The sequence below is a fragment of the Callorhinus ursinus genome, unplaced genomic scaffold (genome assembly GCF_003265705.2).
Source record: "Callorhinus ursinus isolate GAN/ISIS: 27379988/994484 unplaced genomic scaffold, GSC_fseal_2.0 scaffold9, whole genome shotgun sequence".
NCBI classification, from domain to species: Eukaryota; Metazoa; Chordata; class Mammalia; order Carnivora; family Otariidae; genus Callorhinus; species Callorhinus ursinus.
The window spans coordinates 31,214,119-31,231,336 of record NW_027397071.1 but is presented as its reverse complement, the minus strand read 5'-3'; the positions used below and the strand labels follow the sequence as shown (position 1 = coordinate 31,231,336).

At 38.3% G+C, this 17,218-nt stretch overlaps 1 long non-coding RNA gene across 1 annotated transcript; it reads right to left on the bottom strand.

The window, feature by feature from the left end:
- Positions 1-14,088: 14,088 nt before the first annotated feature.
- On the bottom strand, positions 14,089-17,134 carry LOC112824674 (uncharacterized). Its single transcript, XR_003208489.2, has 3 exons — positions 16,038-17,134; positions 15,448-15,512; positions 14,089-14,396 (listed from the first exon to the last, which is right to left on the bottom strand). It is a non-coding gene; the product is annotated as an uncharacterized lncRNA (long non-coding RNA).
- Between the last annotated feature and the right edge of the window lie 84 nt (positions 17,135-17,218).

Here is a 17,218-nt window from a genome sequence, read left to right as displayed (position 1 = left end):
CTTTACTACTGGTAATGAGAAAGCAGTCAGAAGTAGTTCTCTGTTTAGAAGAACCTAAGTAATGATGAGCAATAACTCTAATATGTATATTGAGAGAACATGTTCAAAACCATGGTGACTTTTGTGAAATGTCCCTCGTCAGCTGAAATGTTCTGTATAAGAAAGGTTTGGGCAGGAGATAGATGGTGGTGGAGATGCAGATGTAAAAAGAGAGAAGGCATACGTGCTACTTTATGTGTTTCTGTTGACACCTTCTCTTCGCCTCCATCCTCTATGTATGGCAAGGCCCCGAATTTCTGTGTCGAAGGAAGGAACAACACGCAAAGGGAGAATGAGAATATGATCAGGATTAGAGGAAGAACTGTTTTTCTCCCTTGAGCACTGGTTCTGTGAAAAGATTTGTATAAGCTGGTGAGAAATATTGCAGAATGTGGCAGAGATGGACAGTTAGGAAAGGAAGTCCACCATTCTAAATTCCAGTCCTGACACGTGATTCACTGTACCTCCATGCATTCCCCCATCTGGGTTTTATTTACATAAATAAATACAGGAAGCTTGGAATGGCAGACATCAGAAGGTGTTCATGAAAGAGATGACTAAGACAACACCTTGCCAGTGACCCGAAAGCCAATGTTTAAGATGGATAGGCTGTGTCCCAAACACTCTGACCGGAAGGAAGAGTGGCTTCCAAGAGCTCTTTCAGATGATCTAGAAAATGCATAAAGATTGTTCACCTTTGGACACAGGCATAATCATTGCTGGCATTTTACTGACTAAAAAGAGCCACTATAGACCCAAGAAGGCAATCTAATACATCTAGTAATAAACGTACACTCGTGAGTTAAATATTAAGTAAAACAAAATATACAAAAAACACAGCAAAGTGATAATAAAGATGTCTTGAAAGATACCACTATTTTTATATTAAACTACTGGGGTGTTTTAAAGTGTGAACTTCTTTTCTTTTCTTCTTTTGTGTCTTTTCATTTTTCTTCTACCTCCAACCCTTTTCCCAATTCAAGGACATAGGAATTTATGTGTTTATTGGCTCTGAGTAGCTTTTGGGCAAAGTGGAAAGTAGAAGAGGCCTTCAAATCTTTCATTACTCTTCTAGGACCTTGGGAGAACATAGTAGTTTTAGGAGGGAGATGAAAGTCTCTATGCTAAACATTGGAAAAAGTGTCTTGGCCAGAAATAAAAAGGAAAGAGGATTTTCACAGGTAGAGATCTCCCTTGTTCCACATTGGTGGTTGAGGGGAGAAGAGAATGTGCGCGGAGGAGGTCTGCAGGTTCTGAGAGCAAAGCAAACCTAGTCCTACTTCTTGCCAGCATACTAGTCCAGCAGCAAGACCCACGGAGGAAAGGGCTGCCTGCTGTTTCTAAGCTTGTGGGAATACAACAACCTTAGTACAAAATTTCAAGCTATTTTTCAGTAGGTAAAGGTAAGCAGAGCATCCCCACAGGTGAGGTATAAATCAAGGTACTTGGCTTGGAAGCAAACTACACCTGGTTTGCGCAAAAAAGAATGTGTTACCGTCAAGCAAAAATGGAATTCATTGGAAGGTTATGGGGAAGTTCAAAGAATCAAAAGCAGTCTGGAAACACCTAGTTTCAGAAAGGGGAAGACTGAGGTAAATTTGGAGGCCTGGATAACAGGAAGTATGGGCTTCCTCCAGGGTGCTGACAGCGAGTGAATCAGCTATAATCTTTTCTCATCCTCGAGTCACTCCTCGCAAAATTTAAGCTCCTGGAGAAAAGGAAGGAAGCTTGCTCAGATCCTTTGTTCAACTTTCAGCTAAGGAGGGTCTGACAGCTTGTTTGATCATTGTAGGCGATTGTAGGCATTGGAGAAGTGTTAATACTCCAAAGAAAGACGAGCTGCTATTATAAAAAAAATGGAAGAAGGAAAGAATGGAGGCTGGGCCGTCATAAACAGTATATTCCCACTACAGATGGCCCTTAAGATACGCAAAAATCTCACATGCTTGATTACTGCTTAAAACACTATTCATGTGTGATAATCGATTGGAAGAAGCTGGAGCTCATTTTGACTGAGCATTCAATACATCCTGTCACTTCCCTGCTTACAACCATTTATTGACTCTGTTCTTTCCAATAAAGTTCCAAATTCCTTCCTGTTCTTCTAGTCCTTGCAACTTCCTCCAGCTTCATCTTTAATTCTCTTCCTTCCCTGAACCTTATGTCCCCGCAATACTATGGGACTTACAGTTCCTTGAACACATTATCCTATTTCATATCTATGAATCTTTACATGTGCCATACCCTCTGCTCAGAATTGCCTTCCCGATTCCTTGTCTGCCCGGAGAACTCGCTCACCGTATTCAAACATTTCCTCTTTAGGAATGCCTCTCTGATGCCTTCTTATTCCTATCACCCCTTCCCCCCACTACTTCTCTTCTTCATTTTGGTACTCCTACTATACATCTTGCACATGTCTCTATTTTTAAATTTATTCTCCTGTGTTGTAATTATTTGTGTATGTGTTTATCTCCCCTACAGATCTATGAGCTTTTCGGGGGGGGGGTAGGTTCTGAATAGATGGTTGTTGAATGAACTAATGAACTTTCCAATCAGACACCAATATTCACCAAGGACCCACTCTGCCACAGAAGGCGTTAATAGAGAGTCATGCAGCATATCAACTAAAGGAGTAAGTCTCTAGGAGGGGTATGCCGACTATCAGTAGGCAGAAAAAAGTGGTCTAGGTAGGACAAAAGGTTTTTATTAGAATCTCCAAATAGTCATTCTTCCTTAATCCCCATGTCCACTTGCAAGCATAGGGCACCACTTTTTGCCTACTTTATTTGCTTTATTTACTTTTGCAAATTTTTACTTCTCTTCATTTCACATCTGTAGTGGTAAAGTGTATACTCCAAAATATTATCATCTTTTTACTTATTAGTGAAACACTTGGTTTCATATAGTGGATCATTTTATAGTGTAGCCCCTAAGAATATGGGTACAGGAGCCAGACTGCCTGCATGTGGATCCTGGTTCTAGTCCAATGACTCTGGGCAAGATATTTAATTTCTGTGTGCCTCAAATGTCTAATCTATAAAAATGAGGCTCGCTATAGTACCCAGTTCATGGAACTGTTGAGAGGATTAAATGAGTCATAGATGTAAAGCACTCAGAACACTGCTTGGCATGTGAACAGTGCTAAATAAATGTTAGCTGCCATTATTATTGCAATAAAATGTACTTCCTACCATATTACCACAATTTTTGGTCAGTAAAATAATATAGTAAATGAGAAGTATAATAACAGAATGCCCGTAACCATGAGTTTGTTTTCATCATCGTAAGATTCAGGTTCTTGGTGAAGAAATTATCAGGACATAAGACACAATTCAAAACCACTGTAATTGAGAATGACCCTTAAGGAATTGATAAATAAGTGGGGGCAGAGAATAAACACAAGTCCAAATCCACTCAGGGATAGTTGAATATGCTTTCTTGCATAAGAGCTTAGTAATTGGACAATAATCAAATATGAGTCCAAAGGAGTTACTTAATTTGAGTGGCCAAAAAAAGAAAGGGGGCTGCCTTTTCGTTTGGAAGGAAGGCAGGAAAAAGTCTCAACCTTTCTGAAAAACATTTTTTTTTTGCCCCCCTTAACATGGGGAACTAGAACTAATTAATGAATCTAGTTGGTTCATGAGTCATTATTTACATTTTCAGTCAGTCTCATTTCCTAGGGTCAGAGCTACAAGGTTTATTAATCAGCCATGTATCAGAGTCTACTCATTTACCCCAAAACTGACTTTCATTAAAGGGAATTTATGTAATTTGCCTACTCACCTAAGTCTGTAAATCCAGTTTAAGCTGGTGCTAGATAAAACTGGCTTTCCTGGTTTTCTAAGCATGCTGGTCGCTCAGTAAAAATGATATAAGTGAGATATATATTTCCAAATGGTCACTTTGTTTATACGGGAAGATGTTTGAAAATCCAAACTTATTTCTGTAGTTTTTATTACAAATTGATATTTTTGTGGTCATGAAAATAAGCACTGGCTTTAAGGTCCAGGGTCAAAGCTGAGTGATCTTAATGATAATTAAGCCTTCCGAATCCTGAAATCACTGAAATATATTTTCCTCTTCCCTGATCTCTTAGGGTTTAGCTTTGTTGGGGTGTATATTAATGAGGGCAATGAGATTACTGGCTATGGAAAAGTAACTGTGTTATTTCAGTACATTTGGAACAATATGTGAGGATGTCTTGGAGGGTGAGAGAGACACGTCACCTTGGAAAACGCCTTAGTCAAATGGAATTTGGAATCTAAGAGCCTTCCCCTGATGATGGTAAAGCAATAATAATGAATAGTCTTTTTTTCAGTTAGCTAAAACCTCACCCTATGACCTCACCTCTACTACCTCAACAGGTCAGAAACTCTCGGTTTCCCAAACTGAAACCTACACCTCTATGTAAAATTGCACCCACCCTTTCTCACTTTCCTTTTTCCTATCTAAGGTTGGTCCTCTTCTGGTGCTCTGGATCCCATCCCAAGTGCCTTCTCTCATGTGTTCAATTCCTAATGCCCTCTGTACTGGATCCTTTGCATCAGCTTTCAAACACACTCAGTCTCTTCACCTCTGAAACATTCTCCTTCAACTCTACCTCCTCCCCCTACTACCCCCCTGTCACTGTCCTCCCCTCCACGAACAAACTGAGAAAGGATTTGTCCACTCTGTCTTCCTTCTCTCACTACACACTGCTTTTCAGACCCACTTCAATCTAACTTCCATTTGCACTCCCTTGAAAGGACTGTCACTAAGTCACCAATGGTCTCTAGGTTGTTAAACCCAATGGACATTTTAGTCTTAACCTTACTTCATCTCTCAGCAACGTTCAACATGTTGATGATTCTTCTTATCTCTTGGGTTCTAGTCTGTCACACACTCCTTGTTTTTCTTCTACTAGTCTTCCTCAGTCTCTTTTGCCAAGTTATCGTCCTCTATTCAGCATTTAACTGTTGGAGTTCTTCAAAGAGCCGTCCTAGACCTACTGTTCTTCTCAAGCTATGTCCTCTCGAGCTGGTTACACGCATATTGATGCCCTCAATTATTATCTATACAACAACGACTCCTAAATTTCTACTCCTATCTCCAGCTTCTTGGAGCACCAGGCTCTTTGTCTAGCTACCTAGTTGATAATTCCAGCTAGATGTTTAAAAAGTACCTCACGTTTGAACCCTGCAAAATCAAAGTCAGGGCCTCTCCTCTACCCTGACAACCTGGTCCTTTCTTGACTTAACTTTGTCTCACCATCCCTTCATTTTCTAGGTCAGACATGTGGAATCACCCTTGACTTTCTTCTCCCTCGTCTCCCATATTTGGTGTTTCGGGATGGTAAACTGTTCTCTCCCTGTGCTCTCAGGATTGCTACCAAAGCTCCAGAGCTGAAGACAACAGGCATCAAGGAACTTCCATCATCTAAAGATATCCAGTGGGTTAATGAGATGCAGCAGAACCGGTTTTGCCCTCCCAAGCGTCAGTCTCCTTTCCTTGTCTCTTCTCCCCCGCACTGTGTGTGTGTGTGTCTGTGTGTGCGCGCGCGCGCGCGCGCTCGCACGCGCACGTGCGTGTGCCTATGTGCACACACGTATACTAGAGGAACATGAAGGGAGTCCCCAGGGGCAAATGATGTGCCTCTTCCCTTCCCACAAGCCAAGTTAGAAAATCCAAATTAATTGCAAAGACAAGAAAAGCCTTCAAGAAAAAGACACAAGCATCTCATTGCTAATTGGACATCTACTAAGGCAATAGACTTGCCAATTTGCGGGCGCCTGGGTGGCTCAGTTGGTTAAGCGACTGCCTTCGGCTCAGGTCATGGTCCCGGAGTCCCGGGATCGAGTCCCGCATCGGGCTCCCTGCTCAGCAAAGGAGCCTGCTTCTCCCTCTGACCCTCCCCTCTCTCATGTGCTCTCTCTCTCTCTCAAATAAATAAATAAATCTTTAAAAAAGAAATAGACTTGCTAATTTGCTCTCAGCAGAAAAACAAGAATTGGAGAACAAAGAGAAGTAGCACCAGTTGGGGTGGCAAGATGTTCAGATTTCTCAGAAGGCACCAGAGAAGAAAGCCACACTTGGAAGAAATTGCTGGTATCTTCCCAAGAGGGCCACACCCAAGTGAGGGGACCCCAACACCAAGAGGCTGTGGGGTACCTTGCTAAGGTAAGCTGTCGAAAGAGGTGACTCCTCCCACAGAGGCCCTTGCAGGGCGTGTCTTTTTTCAGCTATGTCTAGTACATTAGGTGCGTCCTCATTTTGTACAATGCTAGAACGGCACAGTCTTCTAACAGTTCAAACGGTACACCTTCTTTTAGCAGCTCAAATTTTAAACCTCCCCATGAATGGTTTGAATGTAAAATCTTATTCCTGAGAAAAATTTTTTATTCCTGAGAAAGAAACCGGGAAGATCAATCAATCATGCTCCTGGTCTCTAGACCAGCAATTTTGTAATTGTGTCAGCCAAGTAATTTTCAGTTTATTACCTCACCTCCGGGAATCAAAAAGATCATTTTTCCCACTTTCTATAATTGGGAACCCCTGAGGTAAGTCTCCCTAGTTTAATTACATATATGGGAAACAATACATCAAATGTTTATATATTTTTTAGCTTAAATTCATTTTGCCAGGGCCCCTGAGTGCCTTTGGCTCAGGTTATGATCCCAGCATCCTGGGATCGAGCCCCGCCTCAGGCTCCATGCTCAGCGGGGAGCCTGCTTCTCCCTCTCCCCCATGCTTGTGCTCTCTCTTGCTATCTCTATTTCTTTCTCTCAAGTAAATGATAAGATCTTTAAAAAATAATTCATTTTGCCAAAATTGTATCAAGCTCCACCATATGTGCAAAAGAAAACAGGTTGAAGTAGTTCAGTGTAAAACAAATATTGCGCCTACATTCACTACTTCAAACTTCATGTGTCTGACTCTTTTAAAGAATCCACACTGCACTTCATCCAGTGCTTTGTTCCTCATCATTCCCTGCAGTCAAGAAAAGAAAATGAGTTATATGCAGATGTATGGGGTTGTGTTCATTTAATAATTTACTCTAAGTAACATGGATCTAAAGGCATGACTCATGATTAGTTGAAAGAGCAATGGCCTAAGAATTATAATTTGTGGTTTAATCTGGATGCTGTTTTTTATCTCTTTGAATTACCATTTTCCCATTGGAAGAATGGTGATAATTCCTACCCTGCATCTATTTATAAGAATTTTAGAAGGTGTGAGATGATATATTGGAAACATTTTGAAAAACTCTAATGTTAGATGTATCATTATTCTTCATATTTTAAGTAGATTTGGTTTTTGTTTACAGAAATACTACCAACGAATATCAGAGAGCTAAATGGTTCCTTCTGTTACACACCTTTTTCAGAATTTCTCAACACATATAAAGAGCCACAGCAAGATAATATTTGTGATCCTTAATTACCTTAAAAAGCAAAATATAATAAAACAAAAAGCATGGAAGAAATAAGACTGGTAACTTTCTGTTAGCCCAAAATTTATTTTAGAAATGTTAACTTCACCACGAACTATTCACCTTCAGTCTTGAGTGTATTTCATATGGATGATTTAAATTTTTGATATTCTGGTTTCCACTGACAAATTCTGCATTTTGACAAGTTTTGATGAAGTCTATTCATTCTAGACAATTTATGCAAACCTAACTTGAATACTTGATTTTGACTTTATCCCTTTGAGTTCCTAGAACCGCCCTGATTAAATTTTAAAATATAATTACAGGTAGCACATTGAGTCAGTCAGTTAGTCAGAGAAATCTGAGCTCTGAATGCCTACTTCCTGCAGTGCACTGCATTAAGTGCTCTGGAGGAGGACGGGGGTGGATGGGAACAGTCATCCACGAAATGATTTGAGGATTATTATTAAAACAACATATCACCAAGTACAAAGTACTCAAGTAGGAACTATACATAAAAGTTCAAGGAATGAAGAGTAAAGGAAGCACATTTCCGCTTTAATAGCCTGTCCTATATATTTAGCAAATGTGTTTGGTGACTGTTAGTAATCATCTCTTGCTGGCATCCCAAGGAAACAAATTAAACAATGTTGCTCCACCTGACAAATGGGCAGCCTGGGTTGGTCGAGAGCAGTTCTCTAATTTCTTTTATCTGATAATACTTCAACAGCTTTGTTAAATGAAGGGTCAGGCAGAGCTGATGAGGTTTGTTTTAATAATTTTTAAATTTTGGAATAATTTTAGATTTGTGAAAATGTTGCAAAAGTAATACAGAGAGTTCCTGTACACCCTCATCCAGTTTTCCCTAGTCTTAACCTTCTACTTTGCCACACCACATTTCTCAAAAGTAAGAACCAACAGTGGCACATTACTATTACTGAACTTTAGACTTCATTCAGTGTTCATTAATTTTCTGCTAATGTCTTTTTCCAGTTCCAGGATTCAATCCATATATCACATTGCAAAGAAACTTTAACGTCTTTCGGCTGAGATTTTAAAAATCAGCCATTTGGGGGCAATGAAGCTAATCATTGTCAAAATATTAACGTGAGGAATAATAAAAATAAACTGAGAGTCTAAGAGCCACCTGAGCAAACCACAGTGTCAGGTTCTTAACTAACTGTAGCAAGAAGTAAGCATGATCTTATGGTCAGTCATTATCTCTCTTTTATTTACTTAAAGACTATGATTGCATCAATATGAGCTTTACCATCATTGCTAGGGTATTTTTTTATATCCATGAGAATTATTCTTTTTGTATCACATAGGATGGGCACCTACATTTTCCTATATGAAGACACAGATACAGGCTGATTGGGTTTCCAGTTAGGGAAGCTTACCACAGTCACTAGAGAAACAAAACCTTAAATACTCTGCTTGTATGAATCAGAAGATGATAATGGATCAAGACAAGTGGGTCTACAACTGGGGTATGCATCAGGATCACCTAGAGGGCTTATTAAAACACAGATTTCTGAGTCCTGTCCCCAGAGCCTCTGATTCAAAGGGTCTGGGTTAACCCAGGCATCTGCAATTCCAACAAGATTTCTGGAGACGTGGATGCTCCTTGGTCCTGGTACTACACTTTGAAAATCACTTTTGTTGATAGTTGCCTGAGAGAAAAGTAAAGTCATTTTGTTCTGACAAGGTATCATATAGGTCCCTAGATTAATGTTGCCTATCAGTCAGATAGGGAATCTGTTAAATCTCATTCCAAATCTGTGCAAGGACCAAGTTGAAAAATAAAACAAAAATATTAGTTTTCCATAATGGTTTTCACCATTTGTCTTCCTTTCAGGGAATGCAATCATTTTTAAAATAACAAAATATTGTTTTTAACAATAGTAAAATATCATTATAAATAAATCTTAAATTTGTGGCCTGAAACAAGGCCTCTGGCTGATCAATAGAAATCAATAGGGGTGAGGGATGTAACTAACACACATCTGCTTCAGCAGTGTTTCTTAAACTTTAACATCTTTATGAATCATCTAGGGGTCTTTTAGTTCATCTTGGGATGGACCCTGTGATTCTGCATTTTTACCAACTTCTAGATGATGTCATTGCTGCTGGCCCACTTTTGCAAAGTTTTAGCAAATACAAGGTGTTCTAGCATCCAGTCAGTGATCCCTGGAGAACATTGGAACTTCTTAGCATGTCTCTGTCATAGAAAGAGTGCCATTAACTAAGGCAAATTTTGGAATATATCAATCTGTATCCTGAACGCTAAACTTTAGAATAAAGAAGGGATGGTTATAGGGAAACTAAATTAATAATATCTCCCTGGAGTATGACTGGAACATGGTGGAACTTTTGGAATCTGATCACTTACTGAGGGGACTTTTATTCCTAATCTCTACTTTTTCAGCCTAGTATCAATCTAGTAAGAATGACATAGGGAAAAAATACATAGGATAAGAGCATAATCCAATTTTGCAATCTCTGCCCATATCACTATTGTTAATGCTGATCTCATAAACAAATCTTCAGTTCCTCAGACCGATCATCCATCTCCTTACCTCTCTCTATTCCAGAGGTCCTCCTGGCTCTTGTGATGAAGTTTCAAGAAAGCTACTGACGTTTGTTATTTCCCCTAAATGAAGCTTAGCAATTTCTCAATTTTTTGAAAGCAAAGACCAACATGATATAAGATCTTATCATCCCTATTGGAGTGTAAAGGGATAAATAAGGTGTCTTTTCTTGCTTTTTTTTTTTTAAGATTTGTTTATTTATTTGAGAGAGCGTGCACATGCGAGCAGGGGAGGGGCAGAGGAAGAGGGAGAGAGAGGTAATCTCAAGCTGACTCCCTGCTGGGTGCAGAGCCCAACCTAGGGCTTGATCTCACAACCCTGAGATCATGACCTGAGTTGAAACCACGACTCGGACACTTAACCAACTGAGCCACCCAGGCACCCCAAGGTGTCTTTTATTTCTATTTGATCTGGTTGCTACAGGAAAAAAAAAAAAAAAGGAAACTTCAGAAAAATTGAAAAGGTTTGTTGATTGCCTCAGGAGAAGACAGACTATGAGAATGCATTCTCTTCCACGGTGGATCAGAAAAGAAAAACACTTCAGTCAAAAGCAACAAATGGTACAAACATTGGCTCCCTCAAGATGCTGCCTTATGATCCATCATATGGTGGGTTGGTAGCTTATATCCTGCACAAATTAATAGGGTGGAGGAACCCCAACAAAGCAGTCCCTGGACTGCCTCTGTAAGTAGACCAAATATATTCAGGTCTTCTGATAACTTTGCTCTTGCTAACTAACGGTGGCAACGGAAAAGTAAGCCAACTTTCAGGGGTCCACAGATAAAGGAAAGGCCCTCATCACACACAACTCCCCTAAACCCCTGCTTCCAGCCCCTGCATTGTCATCAGTAATGGGGGTTGGGGGTAGGGGAGGTGGGAGAAAGTCCCCATCCAGTAAAAATCAGAATTTGGGGAAACTTTTCTCTACCACTATAAGCTTGACAGCTTACCAGTACCAGTATTTGAAGACTTCTGATGAGATTAGCAGTGATTTTAACAAATGTGATTTTTTGATGTTGTATAATGAAATGTGTCAACTTTTGGAAGATATGCATAACTCAGTGAACCAATAGTTTTCAAATGACCAATAAATGTATGATGTTACAAAGTCATGCATGGGTAAAAGATCCATTCAAAATGCAAGACAGACCTGTAGATTTTAACGTGATAGAGTACATATAGTCTGTTAATATGATTTCAGATTACACAGTACAACGAACCTTTAGGAAACTTAAAACTTCTCAATTTTTGGTGTAATATCAAAGATGAATATCCGTAGTTAACTGAAAAATCTCTTAAATACTCCCTTTTTCAGCCACATACATGTTTGAGGCCACATTTTCTTCATATACCTCAACCAAAACAGTATGTCACAACTGGTTAAATGCAGAAGTAGGTATAAATCCAGCTATTTCCTATTAAGCCAGACATAAAAGAAATTTGCAAAGCATGTAAAAAATGCTACTCTTCTCACTAATTTTTTTTTGTTTTGGAAAATACAGTCATTTCCATAGAGTGTGTATATTATCATAAAATGAGTTTATTGTCACTATTTTTAGATAAACAAATACATATTTAATTTGTTCTCAGTTTTAATTTCTACAGTGTATATATTGATATAATCTAAATAAATAAAAACTCTTTGGCGTTCTCAATAATTTTTAAGAGTGTGCAGGGGTTCTGAGACAAAACGTTTAAGACTTGCTACTCTAAGCTAAGGACTATGCTTCATTACTTTTCATTTTATTTTATTTTTTTAATTTTTATTTAAATTCTAGGTAGTTAATATACAGTGTACCTTTCTTTTCTTTTATTCATTTGAGAGAGAGAGCAGGGGGAGGGGCAGAGGGAGAGAGAGAGAGAGAGTTTTAAGCAGACTCTGCGCTGAGCGTGGAGCCCAACATGGGGTTCCATCTCACAACCCTAAGATCATGACCTGAGCTGAAACCAAAAATTGGACAGTTAACCGACTGCACCACCCAGGTGCCCCCTTTCATTTTGAATATTGTGTCTCTAATAATTGCCCAAAATGTTTGTTATATTTTATGTTTGTGAAATGTATAGTAGAGAATGTTTTATTTCACATAGTAATTCTTTCTAAGGTTATGGAAAATTAAAACATAAATATGGAGAAAAATTAAACAGTAGTGGCTGAAAACAAAAGAAACAAATATTTGTGTCTTTAGTCTGGGTGATCTAATCACTACATATAGGTTAATTTTTATGGAAAATATATCCTCAGGTACCAAGGAGGGACTTACAAATACACCTAATCTGGCTCTTAGAAGACATGAGAAAGTGTAATTCTAAATTTGGTCTTGACTATACAACAAAGTAGCAGTCATAGAAACTTTTACACTTTTTGGATTTGCTTGTGTGATGGTTTGTCTTTCCCAATGAAGTTCTTTGATGACAGGGAATAGTTTCTTTTTGACTGCTATAGCCAGAGGATCTGGCATAAAGTATGACTTAATAAATATGTGTTGAATGAATGAATCAACAGAAAAAATTCTTAGACACATAAAAGCCAGTCCAGGTTGTTATTTAAGTTGTATTTATGGTTACTCCATTATCAGAAACGTAAGCCAGAGACACCATATACATTCCAAAGATATAAATGAAAGCTCCTTTGATGAACTCAACCAATCAGAAATCATTTTAGGAGATAATATTTTAGTGAAACTGAAATTTGATTGTGGTGTTGCTTTCCCTGGTCAGGTAGGAGTCAAGAATATGTATCACCAGAGGTGCCTGTCTGGCTCTGTTGATAGGGCATGCGACTCAATCTCAGCGTCATGAGTTCAAGCTTCACATTGGGCTTGGGGCCTACTTAATTCAAAAAATAAAATTAAGTTAAATTAAATTAAAGTAAAATAAACTAAAAGTGTATCACCAGACAAGACACATGTGGAACTATATACACTATGGAAATATTAACAGACAGAAAAAAATCTGTTTATCCAAGCAGCTCACCTTACTGCTAAGGATCAAGCTACTTGGAAAATATAGCAAAAATTGCCCTTGTATCCTATAGCATCATGACCAAATTTAGAATATGCTGGAAAAAGTTAAATTCCACCGGGGAATGATGAGAAAATATTCCAAAGTCACAATCTGAAGACTTATTTCTGGAAGAAAACTTTTGGTTTCCTAATATATTTCTGGTTTCTGGAAAGGCCAGCGTATACATTAAGTCTCTTTCATAGTGTGGAGTATACAGAGATGACATTATTCACCATATGATTACTCTTCAGTTTTTTAATATTTGAAAAGATTTCATGTTTGAGTCATTAATTCATTTTCCAGTAGGAGGGGGTGTGACTCTAACATCTCCCAAAATTGTACTGATTCTATTCTTCTTGACTTTAACTTCTTTCAAAGGAGAGTGGCTATTGTGAGAGTCCTATTGACACTATAAATCCCTATAATAACTTTTCAACCTACTTCCTGGCTCAGTAAAGCCTGAGAAACAAACCTCATTAATCACCTAGATAACCTAAAGTATAGAACAAACAAAAAAGAGTTCTCAAAATTCCTTGAGATAAGTAGTTGAAGTGCCAAAAACAGCTCTCGGGTACCTATGAGACATCCACAGATGAGAGGCTAGCTCTGTAACAGGTCTATTGTTCTTGTCAAAAGAAAATTCTGAGAGCTTTATTTGATATGAACATTCTATTGAGCAAGAAACAAAACTGTTCACAGACCAACAGGGAGACTTCAAGCTAAAAGGGGCTAGGAGCTCAGCTTTTAGCAGCTACAGCTCAGTTTATAAATCATGAATGAGGTAGTACTTTGGGAGTTTTTTAAAATTGTGATTGGTTACTAAAAACTTAGTCTTTTCAGCGTAGTAGCACCGTGCAAGCTTAATTGTGTGCAGCTGATTGGCTAGGAAGCTATAAAATGACATTGACCTGAAAAAAGCTTAAGTTTTGTTTTAGGTCAATCAGTATTTTGTGGAAATCAGGATAGTTTAAGTTTTGGTTACATGAATATGAGTGCTGGTCTAGGCATATTTTCAAACTGTGGTCTTCATGTTGGTTTTTCTTTAGCAGTTCTTACCAACAAATTATATGGCATAATTCAAGTTCAGGAAGCATTAATTAACTTGGTGTTTGTCAAAGGTTTATACCACATTGTAAATAAAACATCTTCCAACCCCTAAACTGGTGCCCCTTGTTCTTATGCAATGGATTCATATTTTGTGCCTTTGGAATAGTTTTGTGATACAAAGAGCTTAAGTCATATTGTAAAATGATAGATCCAATATTCTGAACAGAACTTTGGTCATTTATTAGTTTGTATCGTTGAATTCATCTGGCGTCCAAGAGTTGTATTTTAGGGTAGCTCATGTGTCAGAACTAAAACAAGCAAAAAAATATTTATTAAATATTTAAAATAAGTGTTTCATTTTAAAATAACATATACTCTATTGGGAATGTGCCCTAAAACAATGAAGCAATTAGTGGGAAAAAGCAAATGGCTGAAATGGTTAGATTTCAATAGTTAAGAAGCACTCTACACTGACCACTATTCAATACACACACTAGAATTGTGCTTCAACTTCTTCTAAACTATAAGCTACTTGAGGGCAATTATGTCTTTTTTTTCTCCACAATGTTTGGCATAATCTCTTATACCTAGAATTATAAAAACAGCTTGTTAGCATTTATCGGCTGTGTTTCTACATGGCAATATAATTAGCCCCATTTACAGATCAAGAAATTGAGGCTCACATTGAGATTATGTGATTTAATTGAGATTTTATAGCATCTAGGTGACTGAGTAAAGGTCTGAACACAGACCTGAACATAGAGCCCACTGTTTCCGTCATATTCATTCACACTGTTCATTTATTGAGTAGCTTAAATATATATCTGCTGAATTGACCGAAGCTTTTGTGACTTCTTCAGAGTAAGGATTTTATTCTGATCACAGAAATCCTTTCATTCAACTCACACAACTGTTATTACAAATAGGCCATGAAGGAAAAATAGGAAGTCTCTATGTTAAACAGCTATGGTCTCATTTGTATGGTACCTCTGAATAAATTTAAGACAGTTAATTAAATCCATTTCAGGATTGTTTTGTGTTTTTATGAGGCAAGGGTATATTAAATGTAGGGAGATATAATATTAAGACTAGAAGATACTTCCAAAATATTTTTTCAGTCTATATTTTTTCGATAAAGGCTGGTTTGTCTCCTCTTGCTTCCCCCTCCTCCTCGTTTTTGATCTGGTTATTCCTCTTTAAATAAGTGACATAATATTTTATGACTTATTGCAGCCAAACCCATATGTCAGGGATTTTAAAGCTCAACATTTTTTCCTTTCTATTGTATTGCATAAGTCAGATCCAGTGTTGTATCTAAGGATGATGGTTTTAGTTTTCTAATTACATTTTCAGACTTACAGCTTCATAGCAGGTTTTGATGGAGTTTGTATTCTGGAGAATGCAGTTTTGATGTTTTCAATATCCTGTTTAAAAGAACTTAAATGGGTAAAAAATGCAGTGTGGACACCAAACTACTGGAGTATCAAAACACTCAATGTCAATACTGAAACATATTATTTCAAAGTAAGGCAGTTTCTAACAATAAACCAAAAGGAATTCTTTTGTCTCTGGAGGACATTTTCATAAAATTAAAATGAGGAATACAGAAAAATTTAACCATTGGGTAAATACTGTCTTCACTTGGCTTCTATGACACTCCCTTCATTTTCCTTTCTCATTCTCTTTTACTGGGTTCTCCTTTTCTCTCCAGCTCTTTATGTAGGACTGTTCCAGTGATAAGTCCTTGGTCCTCTTCTCTTTTTCAGTTCTTTATCCACACTCACTATAATGATTTGAAATACTCTCTGTATGCCAACGACTCCTAAATTTTTATCTCTAGTCCATACCTTTCTCTCCTACTGCAGAATCATACGTCCCAACTGAAAACAACAATCAGTTGACTACTGTCTCAAACTCAATTATTTCCAGAACTGAAATCTTGAACTTACCCTTCAAATTTGCTCTACCTGAAGTCTCTCTCATCTCAATTGATGGTAACCCCATCCTTCCAGTCGCTTAGTTCAAAAGTCTTGGGGTCATCCTCGACTTCTCTCTCTCATGTGCTTCATTCAATCATCAGGAACTCCACCTTGCAAAAGAATCTGATCACTTCTCACTACCTCCCTCAGAACTACTCTAGTTGAAGCCATTGTCATTTCTCCCCTTTCACTTTCCTTCCCCTAAATAAAGTCTATTCTCCAAAGAAGAGCCTGAATGATGCTTTCAAAATGTAAGTCAAATCATGTTGTTTCTTTTCTCAAAATCCTCCAGGAGATGTGCATCTCACATAAAATAAAAGCCTAAGTTCTTACAAAATCCTACACAATCTGCTATGTCTAAACCCTTCCCCCACCTACTCTCCTCCTTTCTCATATTACTCCTGGCTTCTATGGTGTTACACAAACATACCATGGTTGCTCTAGACTACGAGTCTTGGAATTCTATGTTTCTGTTGCTTGGGCAGCTTTTCTCCTAGATAACCAGCTTTACTCAGATAAGCAGCTCTTCCCTCAAATAACTGCATAGTTTACCCATTACCTCTTTCAAATCTCTGCTTAATTTAACTTTTTCAATGAAGGCTACTCTGACAATCCTATTTAAAAGGTGCAACCGGCCCCTTTACCCTCTCATCTTCCTTTATCCTATTCTATTCTCTCCATGCCATGTGTTACTTTCTAGCTCACCACCCTGTTTGTGTGCTCATTTCACGTCTTCTTCCAGTAGGACATAAACTTTATACAGCAAAGGCTGTTTTGTTCCAATATTTTGAGGGCTTGGCCCATAGTAGATGCTCAATAAAGGATTCTAACAAACTCATCATTTCAGTATTCATACAGCTGGGCAAACCCCCTAAACTTTTCTCAAAGCTAAATTTCACCATTTCTTTTTATTTATTTAAGATTTTATTTTATTTGAGAGACAGAGTGAGCGAGAATGAGCAGGGGGAGGAGCAGAGAGGGAAGCCGACTCCCCGTTGAGCAGGGAACGAATGAGTGGCTCGATCCTGGAATTCCGGGATCATGGCCTGAGCTGAAGGCCGACCCTTAACGCCTGAGCCACCCAGGCGCCCCTAAATTCCGCCACCTTCTTAAATGGCTAAAGATCACAAAGTAGTAGTCCACCTTTTTCT